Source organism: Narcine bancroftii, chromosome 4, assembly GCF_036971445.1.
Source record: "Narcine bancroftii isolate sNarBan1 chromosome 4, sNarBan1.hap1, whole genome shotgun sequence".
NCBI classification, from domain to species: Eukaryota; Metazoa; Chordata; class Chondrichthyes; order Torpediniformes; family Narcinidae; genus Narcine; species Narcine bancroftii.
This window is the reverse complement of record NC_091472.1, coordinates 272871788-272889825: the sequence shown is the minus strand read 5'-3', so window position 1 is coordinate 272889825 and position 18038 is coordinate 272871788. Positions and strand designations below refer to the sequence as shown.

Here is an 18038-nt window from a genome sequence, read left to right as displayed (position 1 = left end):
TTTGTATGCTAAGAAAAGTACTCTACCTAGAATCGGAAGGAAGAAAGTAAAATATTTAACGCTTTGACTGCCAAAATAATTTTGTGATTTAAAGCAAATGTACAGCTTTTCCATCCTTCTGACCAAAATAGTCATGATTTTGAGGTAAAGATTTTTAATTCATCATCAATGTTGGATCATCAACATCAAAAAGTGAATTTGTCCTCATACCAAAGAATTGAATTAAACATGAAGATTCTGATCACTACTATTGGACACTCTAAGGGAATACATGGACAAAGATACACTTCACGCAGTTTACAGAGCATTAACGTTACAGATAAGCCACACATTTAACAAAATAAAATTAGCCAACTGAGTGAACAGTAAAAAAGCCATATCACCAGGAAAAGAGTTCACTACTTCTACACTCTCACCCTATTGCAAGTGGTCTCCTTTTCTGATACTTTAACCAAACAGATCAAATCTGTCAACCTCCTCGGTGTTACCCTTCTGCAGAAACATGTTACTATCATATACCCACCTACCCACCTCTACAAATTAGTGTAGCCAGGAATCCTCAGTTTTCATACCACCCAGGGTTAAGATGAATCTTTGTCACTTCAGCATCACCCCATGTGTCAACAGGAATTCATTTACTTAATTTATCACATTTCTCACATTAACATATATGAATTTCAACAGCATACATAATTATATCAATGCAACTACCTTTCTCTTCTGATGGATTAATATCCAAATAGGAAATTTCTTTATTAAACAACTGTCCGACAGTAGAGAATTTTACTATGTTAGTTATGTTAGATTGAATCAGTGGAGGTGAAGGCTTAGTGTGATGATCTGAACTATATTCACAACTCTGCAGTTTTGTAGTCTTTGTCAGAAATACCACCCAGTGATCTTTAAAAGTTGTTGAGGGATGATGGTGACATGTCAAATTTTCTTAGGCTTCTGAGTAAGTTGAAGGTTGGTGCACTTTCTTATTCATCACATCTATGACCAGGATAGGTTGTTGTTAATATTTAACCCCATAAACTCAGCACCATTGATGCCAAGATGAAAATGCCTCCTCCAAGAGTACATAACAACTTGTTTTGCTGATAATAAGGAAGAGGTTATTGTCCAGGCACCAAGTTATTAGTCCTCTTTATTCCAACTCCTCACTGTTTGAGATCCAGCCTTCAATAGAGCTGTCATTTGCAAATCTATAGATGGAGTTGGAGCTATATAATCATGGAATCACAGAGAGTCCAGTACAGAGCTGAGTACTCAACCTTGTGGGGCACCAATGTCATGGATGATCATGGATGAAATGTCATCACCAACCTTCACTGATTGCAGTCTACAAGACAGGAAGGTATGAATGCAGTTAAGAGGGGCATTCTGAGGTTGTCATCTTGGAGGTTGGGGATGATTTTATTTGTTGAAGACTGAGTTGTGGTCAACGAATAGTAGGCTAACATAGTGTCCCTGTTATCCAGATGTTTCAGGGATGGACATCAGGCCACAGAAATGCTGATGAGAATATATCCTTAAAAGTGTAGTACAATAGATAAAAGAGTAACTGAAAAATAAACTGTACAGAAATCCAATACATGTAATTGAAAATTAAGATGCACATTATTTAAATTAAGTAAATTAAATAAATGGAAAGACTTAATGAAATGGAAGAAATTGGAGTTTGAGTGTGTGTGAAACTAGCTGTGTGACCTTCTGACTCAAAGGAGAAAGTGTCTCTAGCTGAACCAAGGTGGCACAACATATAACATATTATTAAACCAACAGCTTGTCACTTGTTCAAAGTTATGATGTGTCCTTCCAAGTGCACCATAGCCTAGAAGTTGTATTTCTGTTTATATGGTGCCCTGAAACATCGCTGGGTGTTGTCCTAATATTTTTTAAATCATCCCACTCCTTATTAGGTAAATTTCTCAGGTTCCCTGGTGTTAATAAATGTCACTTCTCTTTCAGCATATATTAAGAGATGGACCTGTGTTAAAATTACACAGATGTCAGTACTGGGCATCAGAGCTGTGACATTAAGAACCAATCTTTAAATGAGTAGCATTGGATGGGTCAAAGGAAAAAGCTTGCTCTCAGATTTTCAAAAAGGAACCTCGACAAACATGTAGAGAACTGGATGGATGCTCCCTGTCCAAGGAAGCCAATATTCTGGCACTTATAGCATGAATTTTACAGGGAAATATGTGTGGAGAGTTAAACTTCCAATATTGCATACTTTATAAGCCCCTTAATGTGAAGAAACATGCAATGTCAAAAAAAAAATCCCTATGCAGTGTTCCTGCAATCCTGTGGTCTGCAGAGCTTTCATAAATCTTATCTACTTGTGTACACAATTTACATGAACCTTTGATGCAATGGTGAGATGCAAACAGCGAGATAAAGCATAAATCAATGGCAGAACCAGATGATCCTCAGGACAGGTAGCTGAGAAAGTCAATGACTTTAACTGTGAAAGCGACCCAGTCATACGTTTGAGCTATATTTGATATTGCAGGTCACAGACCTTAATGAGAACAAACTGGTTAAAGAACATAAATTCAGATGGGAGCACATGTGCCCTGTAAACCCTGAGTGGACAAAGTTTTGGCTAACGTGCTGCTGGAGGATGATTTATTCTATGCTTCTTCATATACAGCATCTGTGGCTGACTGTGCCTCAATGTCCCATCCTGCAAGACAGCAAACCCAGTGAAAGAAAATTTTCAGTGGTAAGAAATTTCAGTTTTAAATTCAAGTAATCTGTAAAGCAGGTAGTGAGGCTGTGGGGTACCATTAAGCAACGAAACAATAAGTTCAATAAGTGCTACTGACCCTTATAAGCATGATTTATAATAAATACTGTAAAAATTTTCGATTACTACTATTATGACGGTAAGCAATACATGATAATCATGGTCCTTATGCTAATGGAGGTCCTGACAAAAAACTGGGAGACACATTTCCAAAATTGACTTAATTTGATACCTAGAAATGATCAGAGAGAGGAGTCACGTGATGGAGTAGTGGCCGGACGGTGAACTCCAGCCCTCTCCAGAAAAGTCGGAAAAAACAAGAGAAAATACAAGGGCACAGAAATAAAAGTTAAAGAAAAGTGAGTATAAAGGTGGAAAGAAGATGGCGACAAAAAATGAAAAATCGAAAGCAACGGTAAGAAGAGAGGAAGAGAAGACAACGGAGGAAGAAGGTGAAGGCCTTACCTGTTCGAAGAGGCCCGCTGTGGAGAGAGAAACCCGCTCCCTCAGGTCGGTAAATAATGGACTACAAAAATGGCTCGCTGTGCCAAGTAAAAGTGCGCAACCGCGCATGAAAAAAAAAACACCGACGGGAGGGGGGACCAGCTGGGGAGTCGATCTCCACAGCCAGCAACGACAGCTGCAGAACACATGCAGCAAGAAGAGACCACAGAAGACAATAGAAACAAGAAAGAAGAGAAGGAAAGGGCAACAAAGAAACAATAGATGGCCAACCCAGAGGAAGAAGAAGAGGAAGAGGAAGAGTACAGTGAAATAGAAGAAGAAAAGAAAGGCAAGATAAAGGAGGTACTTTCTCTTATTAAAGGATACATGGAGTCATTTAAAGAATGGCAAACACAGGAATTTAATGATTTAAGAAAGAGAATAAACAACACAGAAGAGAAAATGAATAGAATAGATATGACCTTAACAGAAATGGGAAAGAAAATGGACAAGATGGAAGAGCGGGCAGTAGCAGCAGAAATGGAGGTAGAAGACTTAAAAAAGAAATTGGAGGAATCTAATAAAAAAACTAAAGAGACACAAGAACTACTAGCTCAAAAAATAGATATAATGGAAAATTATAACAGAAGAAATAACATAAAGATAGTGGGCCTTAAGGAAGACGAAGAAGGCAAGAATATGAGGGAGTTTATAAAAGAGTGGATCCCTAAGACCCTAGGATGTCCAGAACTACAGCAAGAAATGGAAATAGAAAGGGCACATAGAGCATTGGCCTCTAAACCACAACCACAACAAAAACCAAGATCTATTGTAGTAAAATTCCTACGATATACTACAAGAGAAAAGGTACTGGAGAAGACAATGGAAAAAGTAAGAGAGGGCAACAAACCACTGGAGTATAAAGGGCAAAAAATCTTCATTTATCCAGATATAAGTTTTGAACTCCTAAAGAAGAGAAAAGAGTTCAATACAGCAAAGGCGATTTTATGGAAGAAAGGGTATAAATTTATACTAAAGCATCCAGCGGTATTGAAAATATTTATTCCAGGACAACAAAACAGACTATTCTCGGATCCAGAAGAAGCACGAAAATTTGCAGAACAATTACAAAAATAGACTGAGGGATGAAGACGGGTAATGAGAGTAAAAATGATCAAGATTGATATGTATGTGGGTAAAGACAAAAATAGACTGAGGGATGAAGACGTGTAATGAGAGTAAAAATGATCACGATTGATATGTATGCGGGTAAAGAGGTATAAGGGTGAATAGAGACAATGTGCATACGTGAATGTATCTGTACTTAGAGGAAAATATAGATAGTATAGACAAGAATTAATAAGGGAAGGTAATGGAATAGAGAGAATAAGGAGGGAATTAAAAGAGTGACCTTTGTGACATATGAAAAGTGAAATCTTTTCTGGGGGGGGCTGGGTGGGGGGAAATAGCGGTCACTGCAAAATCAGTTGATGCTTGCGAGTGGATTCGCAAATCCAAATGGAGAGGGGAGATGTGGTTGTCCGACAAGGGATAAAGGACAACTCAGGAGGGGAAGGGGAGATTGGGGATAAAGAAGATAGAAATAGGAGAATAAGGAAAATGTTGGATGTTGTAGGAATGTTGTCTTATAAAGAGTTGAAAAAAAGAAAACAGAAATGGAAAAGGAGGAAAGGTAATGATGGAAAAACGGAAAGAGAAGATAAACAAAATATAAAAGCCTTACATTAAATACAATAGCGAAAACCTACCGGGGACAAACATTACCTAAGTTGATGGAAGGAGAAGGAAAGAAAAGAATGGACTCAGTAGAATTTCTGGTGTATTTTTGTTGAATGACAACATTGTCTGACTGGCTTAATGCAACCTAGATTGTATACCTAAAATGGATGAGGGAGGGGGGGGGGGTGGGGGGGGTGGCTTGGGAGGAGGGAGGGGGGGGGAGAAAAAGTCACTGTATATGTGTGAAAAAGAAAAAGTGTATATCATGGCTAATGTGATTTATGGTGTGAAAAATTAAAAATTAAAAAAATATAAAAAAAAAGATCAGAGTTTTGCTCTATTTCAGGCTAAACATACCAGAGGGCAGCCATTCGAAACATGGGCCACAACATATTTAAGGGGCGGGGGGGAACCACAGACTGAAATGATAAAATATATTTTTTAAATGTAGTCGATAGGAGAGAAGTATGGAAGAAACCAACTAAACTTGTATGCCTCACAGGGAAGGGGACCCATAAACATTTTTTAGCCAAAAGGTTGAGAATGGGTGCTTTAGAGTGAAAAGTGGGTGGACAGAATTCCCAGAGGATTACACTCAAATGTGCTAGAATGGCTGAATTTTGGAACTTCAGCTGGGTTCCCAAGCGAGTATTCAGGAATATGATTCCACTGAAGTTCTGAAGTAGGAAAAATGGACTGGGGAATATGTTTGATGGGACAGGATGGAAGGTAGAGTCATTAACAAATATTACATGCCAAGCCAATGGTATAAGGGAAGGTCTGTGGATCCAAGTGTTATCTGGACAGAGAAAAGGGGCGAAGTAAAACAAGTAATGCTATTAGGGAATTTCCAAAATAATTTCTGTAACTATGACTCAATAAGTACTGAATATCTTTTATTTAAATAAAGCCCAATTTCCTTGCAGGCAAAAAAAACCTTTCATCACAATTAGCCACATGCCATGACTCAACCCAGCACACCCTTCTGCAACCACATCCCTGGTCTGGATGCTGAGCAGTGAACCATGAGTACCAATGATAATGGTGGGGTCAGATTTCTTTCAAACTTTTCCCAGCAATGACTCGCAGTAAATAACTCAAGATGCTGAGACTGAGTCACCAATTTACAGGCTTTTATTCACAATGGACAGGGACCTCATCCTGTGCAATGACCTGGGCTTTCTGGGGAAGGGTCAATGTATAAGAGACATTATATAAGGTCAAAAGAGGGAGGGTCCACAGGTACAGTAACAGAACAGGGTGGAACCAGTTAATCAGGAATACAGGAGTTCACCACATTCATCCCTTGTTTTTTTTTTCTGGCGGGGTGATGTGGAGCACAAATCTTACAAGTTAAGCTGATCCAGTGGCTTGATCTTCAATATTGATCAGTGGAGCGCTGGTTGTTAGGTTGTGATTGGAGCCACTGTCTCATCCCAAGCCTCCAGTGCTGCGTCGACCTGCTGGAAGCATAATGGCTCAGCTGGGGTGGCGGGGCAGGGCAGGGGGGAAAGAGTGCAATGGTATATAGAGCATGCCCATGGATGGAGGGACGGTACTGCTTGGTGGGTGATTCTCAGGGGCCCCTGCTTGTGCAAGGTCCCGGATGGAGACTGTTTCCTCATGCCCATCCAGGTAGGCCATGCACGCATATTGGTGGTTCGCATGGAGGAGTTCAACCCTTTCAACCAGGGGGTCGGTTTATAGCCCGTCACTAGTTTTTGTAGCAGGCCCAGCCCTGGAAAGCATCAGCCAGGAGGGAAGTGTGGTCCCCGAAGCAGACTTCCTGGGGAAGGAGAAAATTCTTTCACAAGGGGTAGAGTTAGTGGCAGTACATAGCAGAGATTGAGTGGCATGGAGCACCTCTGGAAGGACCTCCTGCCCCCCTGGATTTTAGGGCAAGAAGGATGGCCTTCCACACTGTACCATTCCCTCTATCTACCTGAACATTCCCATGGGGGCTATAACTCATGCCCCTGCTAATGACAATACTCCTGGGCAATAGGAATTGGTCCAGCTCGTCGTTAATAAATTAGGACCCCTGGTTGCTGTGAATGTATGATAAGTACCTGAAGAGGGTGAAAAGGCTGCACAAGACCCTATTCACTGTGGTGGTGATCATGTCTGGGCAGGGGATGGCAAAGGGAACCACGAATGCTTGTCAATAACTGTGAGAAAGTATATATTGTGGAGGGAAGGGGGCTCTTGAAGTCCATGCTCAGGCACTCAAAGGGGCAACTGTCTTTTATCGGGTACGTCCTGTCCAGTTGGTGGAAGTGTGGCTTGCACTCTGTACAGACACTGCACTCCCTGGCCATGTCTTGGCATCCCCAATGGAGTATAGCAGATCTGAGAGTGAAAAAAAATCTCATGACACCGGGTTGGCAAAGGTCATTGTCGAGGGCTTTGAGGCAATCCACCTGTGCGCTGGCACATGTTCCTCATGACAGGGCATCTAAAAGCTCATTGAACTTCCCTGGCCAAACCAGGATGTCATAATTGTAGGTGGAGAGCTTGGTCCTCCACCTCAAAACTTTTATCGATCTTTATTTCACCTTAATGTTTATTGTTGAACATGAATGTCATGGCTCATTGGTAAAATATCTGCCGGCCAGGTAGTGCCTCCTGTGTTGTACTGCCTTGACTATCGCTTGAGCCTCCTTCTCTATAGAGGAGTGTCGGACTTCAGGGCCCTGGAAGGTGCAGGAGAAAAAACGACAACAGGGGAGCCTACCTGATTAAGAGTGGTGGCCAGGGTGGAATCGTATGGATCACTCTCCACCTCAACCACTGCATACGTTGCTGCTTTTGCAATGTCCTACTTTATGTGGTATAAGGCTGCCAGTGCTTCATTTGTAAGGGGGAAGGAAGTGGACCTGATAAGGGGGCAGGCTTTATATGCATAATTTGGAACCCACTGGGTGTAATAAGAAAAGAACCCCAGGAATCTTTTCAGGGCCTTGATGCTGTGGGGAAAAGAGAGGTCTAGCAGAGGCCACATGCAGCTAGGGTCAGGGCCAATGACCCCATTCTCCATGACACAGCCAAGGATCGCCAGTAGGGTAGTGCATAAACACACTTATTGTCAGTCAGATTCAGGCGTTTAGCAGTGGTGAGAAATTTCTGGAGGTTTGTGTCATGGTCTTGCAGATTGTGAAGTTATCCAGATATGGGAAGGTGGCATGCAGATTGTTTTGGTCTAGCATCCAGTCCATTTCCCATTGGAAGACAGAAATGCAATTGGTTACACTGAAGAAGTGTGATAGTACAGATCTATCACCAATGTACATAGTGTATATAGTTACTGTATCTAGACTGTGCTTACAGCGATTGGCTGAGAGCTAAGCCATGCCTATTGTCTGGGCCTTAAAGGGTTGTGTCCCTAGCCAGGTCGGATCATTCCGGACTGGTCAGCCACCTGTGAAGAGCTCCTGTCTGTTGCTAATAAAAGCCTTGGTTTGGATCAACAAGTCTTTGATTCTTTCAACGAGCTCTATAAGAGGACCCTAAGAAAGTGATAGAGGCAACCATCCACCTCAAAAGCTGTGTACTGGCGAACTTCAGGGCGCATGGGGAGTTGGTGGTAGCCAGGTTTCAGGTGTATTGTAGAGAACACACAATACTGGGCAATTTTGTTGACCATAATCCATGATGCAAGGGACGAGGTTATGCATCCAGCTACATGTAGCCGTTAATGGTTTAACTATAGTCAATCACTATTCTAAGTTTACCCCTGTAGTGTGTGTTGAAAGAACCAAAGACTTATTGATCCTAACCAAGGCTTTTATTAACTAAAAGACTGGAGCATATCACAAGTAGGTCGACCAGTCCAAAATGACCTGGTCTGGCTAGGAGCAATCCTTTAAGACCTGCCAGTAGGTGTGGCTACACTCTAAGCCAATCGCAGTCATCCTACACTACCATCTGTACATATACACATTGGTGATAGAATCTATACTACAATAACCCCCATCCTTGACCACCACTACCTGAGCTCTCCAGGAGCTGGTGCTGGCCTCAATGATTGCCTCGTCCAGGAGTCATCATCTCTCCACCTTTATAAATGTCCTGTCCTCCTCACTGTATCATCTGCGTTTTATGGTGACTGGCTTACTGTTGGGGATGAGGTTGGTTGATAATGGCAGGGGGCTGGGGGTCAATGAGGAGGGTAGAAAGACCCCCATGCATCGGTTGGGCCAAAGGGGAGGGAGGTGTGTGGGAGGGGCAGAGCTGCCAGTTAAGGAACTGAGGATTGCCGACCATGAAGGTGGGAGAGAACCAACATATTACATAGTGACACTTTAAGTAGCACTGAAAGTTTTGTCCCGATAGTATTGATGCGCAGAGCTGCAGCATAATGAGGAGCTTAAAGTCTCTATATGGTGTGTCCCGCACGATCTGCGCCACCATAGTGTAGCTGTGGATTTCTGTGGAGTGAGACTTTGAGGCTAGGGTGACTTTGTAGGCGACCAGTATTGCCTCAAGCAAGTAACGTTGGACAGTGTTAGGGTGAATAAAGCTCTCGAAAAGGCATTTAGTTACCTGGTCATTGATGGAGGTGTCCATCAAAGAGCGGGTGAGTTGGTGAGGGCAGTTCTGGTCTAGCACCACTGAGGCCAGGGTCAGTCCGTGGTCCAACCCATGCTGACTTGCCATCTGGGGGGATGATGGTGGCACCCACACGGTGGCGTGGGTCTTCCCGGAAATCAGCAGCATCCAAGATGGCAGCCCCCATGTCACGGCGCGGTCAACCCCTGAAGATGCCATCATCCAAGATGGCAACTGCCATGCTGTGCATGTGGCGATGCTGGAGCTGGAGGGCTGCGATTGGCATACTCTTGTGTAGTGGTGCTTCTTCCTGTACTTGGAGCACATAAGATCTCTTACCAGGCAGCGTTTTCGGTGGTGTTTTGCCTGGCCACAGAAGTAGCACTTTAGTTAATCGGATGCAGTAGTGGACCAGAGGCCTATAGACCCACGTCCCAGGATGGTAATCCCCGTGTGCACCCGTTTACAGAGTATGCTTCCGTGTTGTGAAGGGCGATCTCCAGCCACTTCGCAAGATCGATCATCCCTTTTAAGTCTAACTTACTCTGCTTGAGTAACCTCTGCTTACGTAGTCAGACCTGATGCCTCCATCATAAGTGACCCAGATCATGTCCTCCATATTTTGGGCGGCTGATACTGCCTGGAAGTTGGGCCTGGAGGAACTAATCGCCCAATTCACCCAGTCGCTGTCTGCAGGTGGTCAGCATGTGCCTGGTGCATACTTTGTTAACTTTCTCCCTGTATTGTCCATTGAGTATGTCCATTGCTTCCACATACATAGCAGTGTCCCTGATCATTTGGAATGCTCGGGTTCCGACCCAGAAGAGAAGATGCAGTCTGTCTGTGTCGGTGGCCACGATGCCGGCTGAGTTTTGGAGGAAGACCTCAAAACAGCGTTGCAGTGTTCAAAGCTGTCTGAAGCATCTGTGGATCGATCTTCAGCTTGTCAGGTTTCAGGAGTTTGTCCATTATTGGTGATGAAAACAAAAAAAGTAAAAAATTGACACACAGTAAATAACTTAAGAGGCTGAGACTGAGTCACTGACTTACCGGCTTTTATTCACAATGGACAGGGACCTTATCCTGTGCCATGACCCAGCCTTTCTGGGGAAGGATCAAGGTGTTAGAGGCTTTATACAAGGTCAAAAGAGGGAGGGGGCCACAGGTACAGTCACAGAATGGGCCAGAACCAGGTAATCAGGAATACAACAGTTCACCACAGCTGTATTACCAATTCACATTTTAAAACTTGGTGAACAATAAGGAATCCACAACGGTAAGGGGAATTGCTTTTGATATCCTTAAATATAATTCCTGAAACATTAAAAATCTGTAATAACTATTAATATGAAGAATAAACATTCAGAGTTACCAACAGAACATAAAAGACAGGTTTTATTCATAGCAGGACCACAGAGCTAGCACAGGGGTTTAAAATCAAACAGGAATCTGTGTAGGACTATCCTGTGAGCACAGAACAAATATACTTTGGAGCTGAAGGACTCCAAAGCAAGGTAAGAACATGGTAAATGTTCAACCAGGTGTGAAAGCATGGCTGGAGCCAAGGGGAGGAGGGTATTCATTGGCAATGCCTCCACATATGTTAATGTGCCCCCTCCCCGACCCGCAGCTCTGGCATCACTAGTCTCCAAGCGATAATAAGCAGTGCGTTTGTCTGTTCCATTGGAGGGAGTGGGAGAGATTGACTTGATAGATATTAACACTGGGGTCAAAGGTAGCACTTGATTATTTATCCAGGTTGATGAAAAGAAACTACTGTAATACTAAAGTGTCACAATTTCATCAATCCGATCTCCCACTTAATTTCCCGGAAGCCTTCTCCTTTCCAAATAACCTAACATCCAGCATATTTTCACAAGAGAACCTCAGCAGACATGCATTATCTATAGGAAGCAAACGGTATCCGATGTTTCAGGCCTGAGCTCTTCATCATGGTATGAGCAAAAAACATAAAATGGTGGAGGGAGAGGGGGAGGAGCAGAGAGAAGAAATGGGAAGAAGAGGTAAGGGGAGCAAACAAGTAAGGATATAGGTGGGAAGGGGAAGAGAAAAAAGAGTGAGAAGTGATAGAGGGAGGGAGGAACTCTCTGAATGGAGTGGGAAGGGGATGGGGAGCTGGAGGAAAGGAGACAGAGGGAAAGGAAAAGGAAAAGTCGCGGGGAAGGAACCTAATGGAAAGTGGAGATGTCAATGTTAAGAGCGTCCAGACAGAATAATAGGTGGTGTTTCTCCAATTGCAGGTAGCCTCACTATGCCAGTACACACGAGGCCACAGATACACTCATCACTATGGTAACTGGCATGACTACAGAGAAAATGTATAAACTCCACTCAGAACAACCAAATTCAGGATCAAGAAGGGCTGCTGAAGAGATGAGACAACATCTTAAACTGTTGCATCACTGCTGCCATAGCATAAAATGCTCTACAGAGCAAGCAGGGTGCAAACAGAACAAAACCAATTTATATTTTATATTGATGATGTTTTATTGGAACAGCACCTGCAGTTTTGTTCTTTGATAATATGAAAATTTTTAAATCCAAAACACAGCAAATAGTCATAACATAGGAAAAAGTGTGAAAGTTATATACTTATGAAGACATAAAAATGTATAGCACAGTACAGGTCCTTTGACCTACGTAAACCTATTTAACAAACTAAACCTTCCCTAACTCACACCTATATCTCTTTATTTTTTTCCATCCATGTCCCTGCCTAAGAGTTTTTTTTCCTTATTGTACCAACCAACCTCCACCACAATCCCTGCAATATATTCCAATCATCCATAGCTGGCTGTCCACCCTATGCCTCTGTGAGAGTACAGACCTATCACCAATGTATATAGTTACAGTATCAAGAGTGTAATGACTATGCGTACAGCGATTGGCTGAGAGCTTAGCCACGCCTACAGTCTGGGCCTTAAAGGGTTGTGTCCCGAGCCAGGTCGGATCATTCTGGACTGGTCGGCCACCTGTGAAGAGCTCCTGTCTTTTGCTAATCAAAGCCTTGGTTTGGATCAACGTCTTTGGTTCTTTCGACGAGCTCTACAGCCTCTTATAATCCTGTCGACCTCTATTAACTTTATGAAGTCATCCTTATTCACTCCACTTCAAATATGTTCTCCAATCCCAGAAATATCCTGCTAAATCTCCCCTGTACCCTTTCCACAGCTTCCACATCCTTTCGGTAATGAGGCAACCAGAACAGAATACAATACTCTAAATATGGTCTAAACAGAATTTTATAGAGATGCAACACTACCTCTCAACTTTTGAACTCAATCTCCTGACTAATGAAGGCCTTCCTAACTACCCCATCAACCTGCACAGCAATCCTGACAGATCCATGCTATGGACCCCATGTTCTTGCACACTGTTAAGAATCCTGCCATTAACCTTGAAAATCAAACCTTCAAGTCTGACCTTTCAAAATGCATCACTTCACACTTATGCAGATTGAACATCTGCCACTTTTCTCCCGAACTCTGCATCCTGCCTAAGATGGTGGTGCCTGCGTTAGCAACGACCTCAAAGGGTTGCAGATTCTGGAGGAGCAGTGGACAGGGTACCAGAAAACAGGGACAACAGCACCCCCCCCCCCCCGCCCCAGCATTGAGAAGGAAAATAGGACATGACCCTCCAGGACAGTAACCTCAGTAGTGGACCAGAGAGGGGCTCAGCAGCTGAAGGACCCAATTTAAACAGGCTGCAGGCAGCTGACAACTTGTGGTCGAAGGACCCACACAGGTTGCAGAATGATGTAGACTGACTCATGGGAACCAAGTATTGGAACTAGGATTCAAGAGGAAAATGAGGACAAGATGAGCTCCTGAAATGTTTCAGATACTGAAGTCTTCCTGATCATATCAGAAGTTTGGATCTGGAACTCAGATTGCCAATGGACAGGAGTCTTTGTGGCTGCAGAGACTGTGTGAATGATGGAGGCAAATCCACAAACACTCAACGACTCTGAAGGGACTCCCTTTTGCTTCTCATTCTCTTACTTTAAGGGGTGCCTGGCAATATTTATGGTGACTCTTTGCCTTATGGCCATCCAACAGAAAATTTGTGTAATACTACATTTTCTGTTTTATTTCATGAATATAAAATAATTCTGTATCATGTTTAATCTATGACAACCTTCTAAATTATCTACAACACCTCCAATCTTCATGTCATCTGTAAATTTACTGACCCATTCTTCTACTTCTTTGTCCAGGTTATTTATAAAAATCACAAAGAGCAGGGGTCTCAGAAAGGAACACTGCAAAACTCCACTGGTCACTGACCTCAAGGCAAAATATGTTCTATCAACTACTATCCTCTGCTCTCTGCAGGCACGGTAATTCTCATTCCACATATGCTCCTGACTTTCTGAAGGAGCTACCATCGGAGACTGTGTCAAATTATTAAAATCCAGATTCACAATATTATCTGTTCATGAATTTCTTTTGTTACTTCCTTAATGGCATGACCTACCCCTCACAAAGCCATGCTATCGCTGATAAGATTAAATTTATTTAAATGCTCATAAATCTTCTCTTTAGGAATTCTCTCTAATAATTTTCTCACCATTGAAGCAAGACTCATTGGTCTAAAATTCCAAGGATTCTCCCTATTACTTTTTTTTAAAAGGAGTCCATATTTGCCATTCTTCAATCCTCCAGTACCTCCCCCGTGAAGAGGGAGGCTGGAAATCAGTGCCCTCACTTCCTGTAGTAACCTGGGTATATCTTGTCCGGTCCTGTGAATTTATCAATCCGAATGTTTGGAAGAATATACTGCACTTCCTCTTTCTTAATCTCAACATGCTCCAGCATATGCTTGTTCTGTACTGACTTCACATTGACCAAAATCCCTCTCTCTAGTGAACAGTGAAGGAAAGAATTCATTTAGGACTTCTCCTACCACCTCTGCCTGCAGGTGCATGTTGCCTTAGGGTTTTCCATAATCCTACTTGCCAAAGTTTCTCATGCTCCCCATCCAGTTCTCCCAAGTCCTTTCTTAAGCCAGGTAGCCTTCCTGGCTACCATATAATTTTCATTAGCCCTTCCTATCTTTTGTTTCCTAAACCTCTACATGCTTCTTTCTTGCTCTTAAACTGTTGTGTCACCTCTTTTTTTCAACCACTGTTCGCTTTTCCAACCATCTTTTCTGTCTCAGTGGTACAAACCTATCCAGTTTACTCTCCCCAGTTCCTGCCTAATCCCATTGTAATTAACCCTTTCCCAAGATAACACTTTTTTTTTCTACTTCTATCCTTATCCAAAGCTATGCTAAAGGTGAGGGAGTTGTGGTCACTAACACCAAATTGCTTCCCCACCTAGAGGTGTACCATTTGTCTAGGTCCAGTAAGGCCTCTCCTCTGGACGACATGTCTACATACTTCTACATACTGTGTCAGGAATCCTTGTACATACCTGACAAATTCTGTCCCACCTATCCTCCTTGCAGGAAGAAGGTGTCAGTCAATATATGGGAAGTTGAAGTCTCCCACAACAGCAACCCTGTTATTTCTGCACCATTCAAAAAATCTGCTACTTATCAGCTTCCAATGGCTATTTGGGATTACTCCCAATACAATGATTACCTCCCATCCTAACCTTTATAAAAAAATCCAAATCCCAGTACCTGCATCACATAATCCTATCCTTATGTCAGCCAAGTCTCTGTAACAGCCTCTGTAATTCCATGTACTGATCTATGCTCTAAATTTATCACCCTTATTCCTAATACTTCCTGCATTGAAATAAATACATTTCAAATGCTTAAATGACTACATTTATACTTCCCCATGGCCTGTTCCTCACAAACTGAATATACATTGCATCAATTTTTCAACCATCTACTTCATTCTCTGCCCTCTCATTCTGCTTCCCATGCCACTGTCAAATTAGTTTAAACCGTTCCCAACCGTTGGAGCAAACCTGCCCACCAAGACCTACCTGCCAGGATATTGGTCCCCTTCTTGTTCCAGTGCAACCGTCCTTTTTATACAGGTCATAACTTCAGAAGAGATCCTAATGATCCACAAATCTGAAACCCTGCCCCAATTCTTCAGCCATTTATTCATCGGCTATAACTTCCTTTTTCCTGATCTCACTGGCATGTGGCACAGCCAGCAATCTAGAGATTACAACTTGTGACAACCTACTTTTTAGCTTACTTCCTAACTCCCTATATTCCCTCTTCAGGACCTCATCTCTACTCCTATCTATGTTTCATTGACAGCAAATTGGATCATAACATCTGGTGGCTCACTCTCCCACTTGATGCGACCCTGGCCCCTTGGAGGCAACATACCATCCAGGTGTCTCAATTTTCTGCACAGAACTTCCTACCTGTTTCCCTAACCATAGAATTCCCAAATAACTAAAGGTCCTCTCCTCCCTCTTTCCCTTCTGAGCCAAAATGGCCAAACTCTGCCAGACAGCTGACCACTACGATTTATTCCTGATAGATTATTTCCCACCACCCTCCCTCCGCCCCCCCCCCCAAACAGCATGCAAAACAGTATTATTATTGCTGAGGGGTACAGACACAGGGGTGTTCTGCACTGACTGCCTGTTCCTCTTCCCTCTCCTAAAAGTCAGCCAACTATCTCCCTGTCTCCTTTTAGATTCTATCAATCCCTCTGCTTCCCAACTGACCCAGAGTTCATCTAGCTCCAGTCCTGTTACACTTTGTATAAGGAGCTTGCAAGTATAGTCATCAAGAATCCTTATCCTGTAATCCTGCAATGGGAGCATACCACTGACCTAGCTACCATCTTCACAGCCTACTCTGGGTTATTATGAAAAGATCTTACTTGACCTTACCTGTAGCAAAAACACAATGCTGAAAAAATTCAGCAGGTCAAACAGTGTAATTTATACAGCAAAGATACAAAACCAATGTTTCAGGCTTGAGCCCTTCATCAAGATACCCTGATAAAGGGCTCAAAGGGTTATCTTTCTTTATCTTTCCTATATAAAGTACATTGTTTCACCTGCTGAGTTTCTCCAGCATTGTGTTTTTACTTCAACCATGGTGACTGCAGACTTTAATGTTTTACTATTTACCTGTAGCACATCCTCAGCATTTGCTCGCCAAAGCCTTCAACTCTCTACTACATTGGGCTACTCAAGACAAAGCCTCCAACTCTCTACACTTTCTATGTACCACTCTCACATTGGCCATTCCAGTGACCACTGCTGTTGACCTTCTCTCCTTTTTTTTTAAACTTTTCGTTAGCTCTATCTGTATCACAAACTCCAACCAATTGCATTAAAAGCTAGATGTTGCTAACGTAGAGATTAGGGAGATCAGTAACTGCATTATTCTGGTCTCATTCTTTTATGGAAAAATTCGACATGGTCTTTCCTCAGAATCGTTTAGTTTACATATCAATAAGTTTAATCATGTTTGTTTATTAAAAATTTAAATTGCAAATTGCAGACCAAGTATATATCCTGCAGTCAGACAAATACAATGGAAATGTGCCAACTTAAACTGCAATTATCTTCTTATTTTATTCCTGAACTCACTATTCACAACAGATTTCATCTCCTATCTGTCATGATGCACAACTATTTTTGGGGTAGTCTTACTTGAACTTCATGCAGAAATGTCTATGGGACATCATTTATGGCAAGCTTTACATAAGCACTCTCTACTATCTCCACCAAGTTTTAGTTTGGTACTTTGTTTTCCATTTGGAAAGAATGAACGACTATGTTGCATTCTTAGTAAAGAGTTATGGTAAACAATTTGTGGCACCTCATGTAACCAAGTGTATTCTACAGTCTTTTAAATAATGATGACATGCCAATTAACTGCCTGTCCCTACCCACTTAGGTGAGTTCCTGTTAACAGATTGAATCTGGGCCAGGATTCTGTCATGCATAGATAATTAGGGCTGACCCCACAAAAATCAGTGAGGTCAGCCCTTTGCCATTCTGTTCAGGCAAATAGTCTTTCATAAACCGTGTGAAATTTTAAGCATTCAATCATTCTCACCTATCTTTTCAGTCAGAATTTCCATCAATTTATACATCTCAAAAAGGAACTGGAATTACGCATTTTGCAAATGCTCACAATGATTTCAAAGAAGCAGGTAGATAAAGAAATTTCCCCTCATTAATCAGACTCCTAATTCTTTGTTGATGCCATTCAATATCAAATAAATACAATGAATGCAATGAATGCAAAACACTATCATACTGCTACTTTACATAATGCATTTAGAAGCTGCTGTGGCAATTAGTGAAACAGCCCTGTGACTAAAAAAAGAAACAAAAATAAAATTGTAACCTATCAAATACCTAGCAACATCCCTGAGCTTAATCTGTCTGCAGTTTCATAGTACAAAATGTTAAAGTAAATAGTATTGCCAAGTTAGTGGGCAGACACATGTGACAAAAATATTTCATGACAGGAAATCATTATTAAACCTGGTGGTTTTCTGGTATTTCTGTTGTGGAAATTTCTCTGTAATTTTTTCAAGGTTTGAACCATGTGTTCTCTCTTAGTCAAACTTTGTTCTGTAACA

General features: G+C 42.1%; 1 protein-coding gene and 2 long non-coding RNA genes across 16 annotated transcripts in view; 1 reads left to right on the top strand and 2 right to left on the bottom strand.

Moving 5' to 3' along the window:
- gtdc1 (glycosyltransferase-like domain containing 1) overlaps positions 1-18038 on the bottom strand; it is a 406530-nt gene that overhangs the window by 262409 nt on the left and 126083 nt on the right. The gene's annotated exons all lie outside the window — the stretch shown is intronic.
- The window catches only part of LOC138761975 (uncharacterized), a 46099-nt gene that overhangs the window by 963 nt on the left and 27098 nt on the right, over positions 1-18038 (top strand). The window contains exons 2-4 of one of the 2 annotated variants that reach the window (XR_011356673.1): positions 1212-1357; positions 2660-2731; positions 11749-12282. This is a non-coding gene — a long non-coding RNA (uncharacterized lncRNA). Of the gene's footprint in view, positions 1-1211; positions 1358-2659; positions 2732-11748; positions 12283-18038 lie in introns of those variants that run through there. The other variant, XR_011356674.1, reaches the window with a different exon arrangement.
- LOC138761978 (uncharacterized) lies at positions 138-12012 on the bottom strand. Its single transcript, XR_011356679.1, has 2 exons — positions 9482-12012; positions 138-2692 (listed from the first exon to the last, which is right to left on the bottom strand). It is a non-coding gene; the product is annotated as an uncharacterized lncRNA (long non-coding RNA).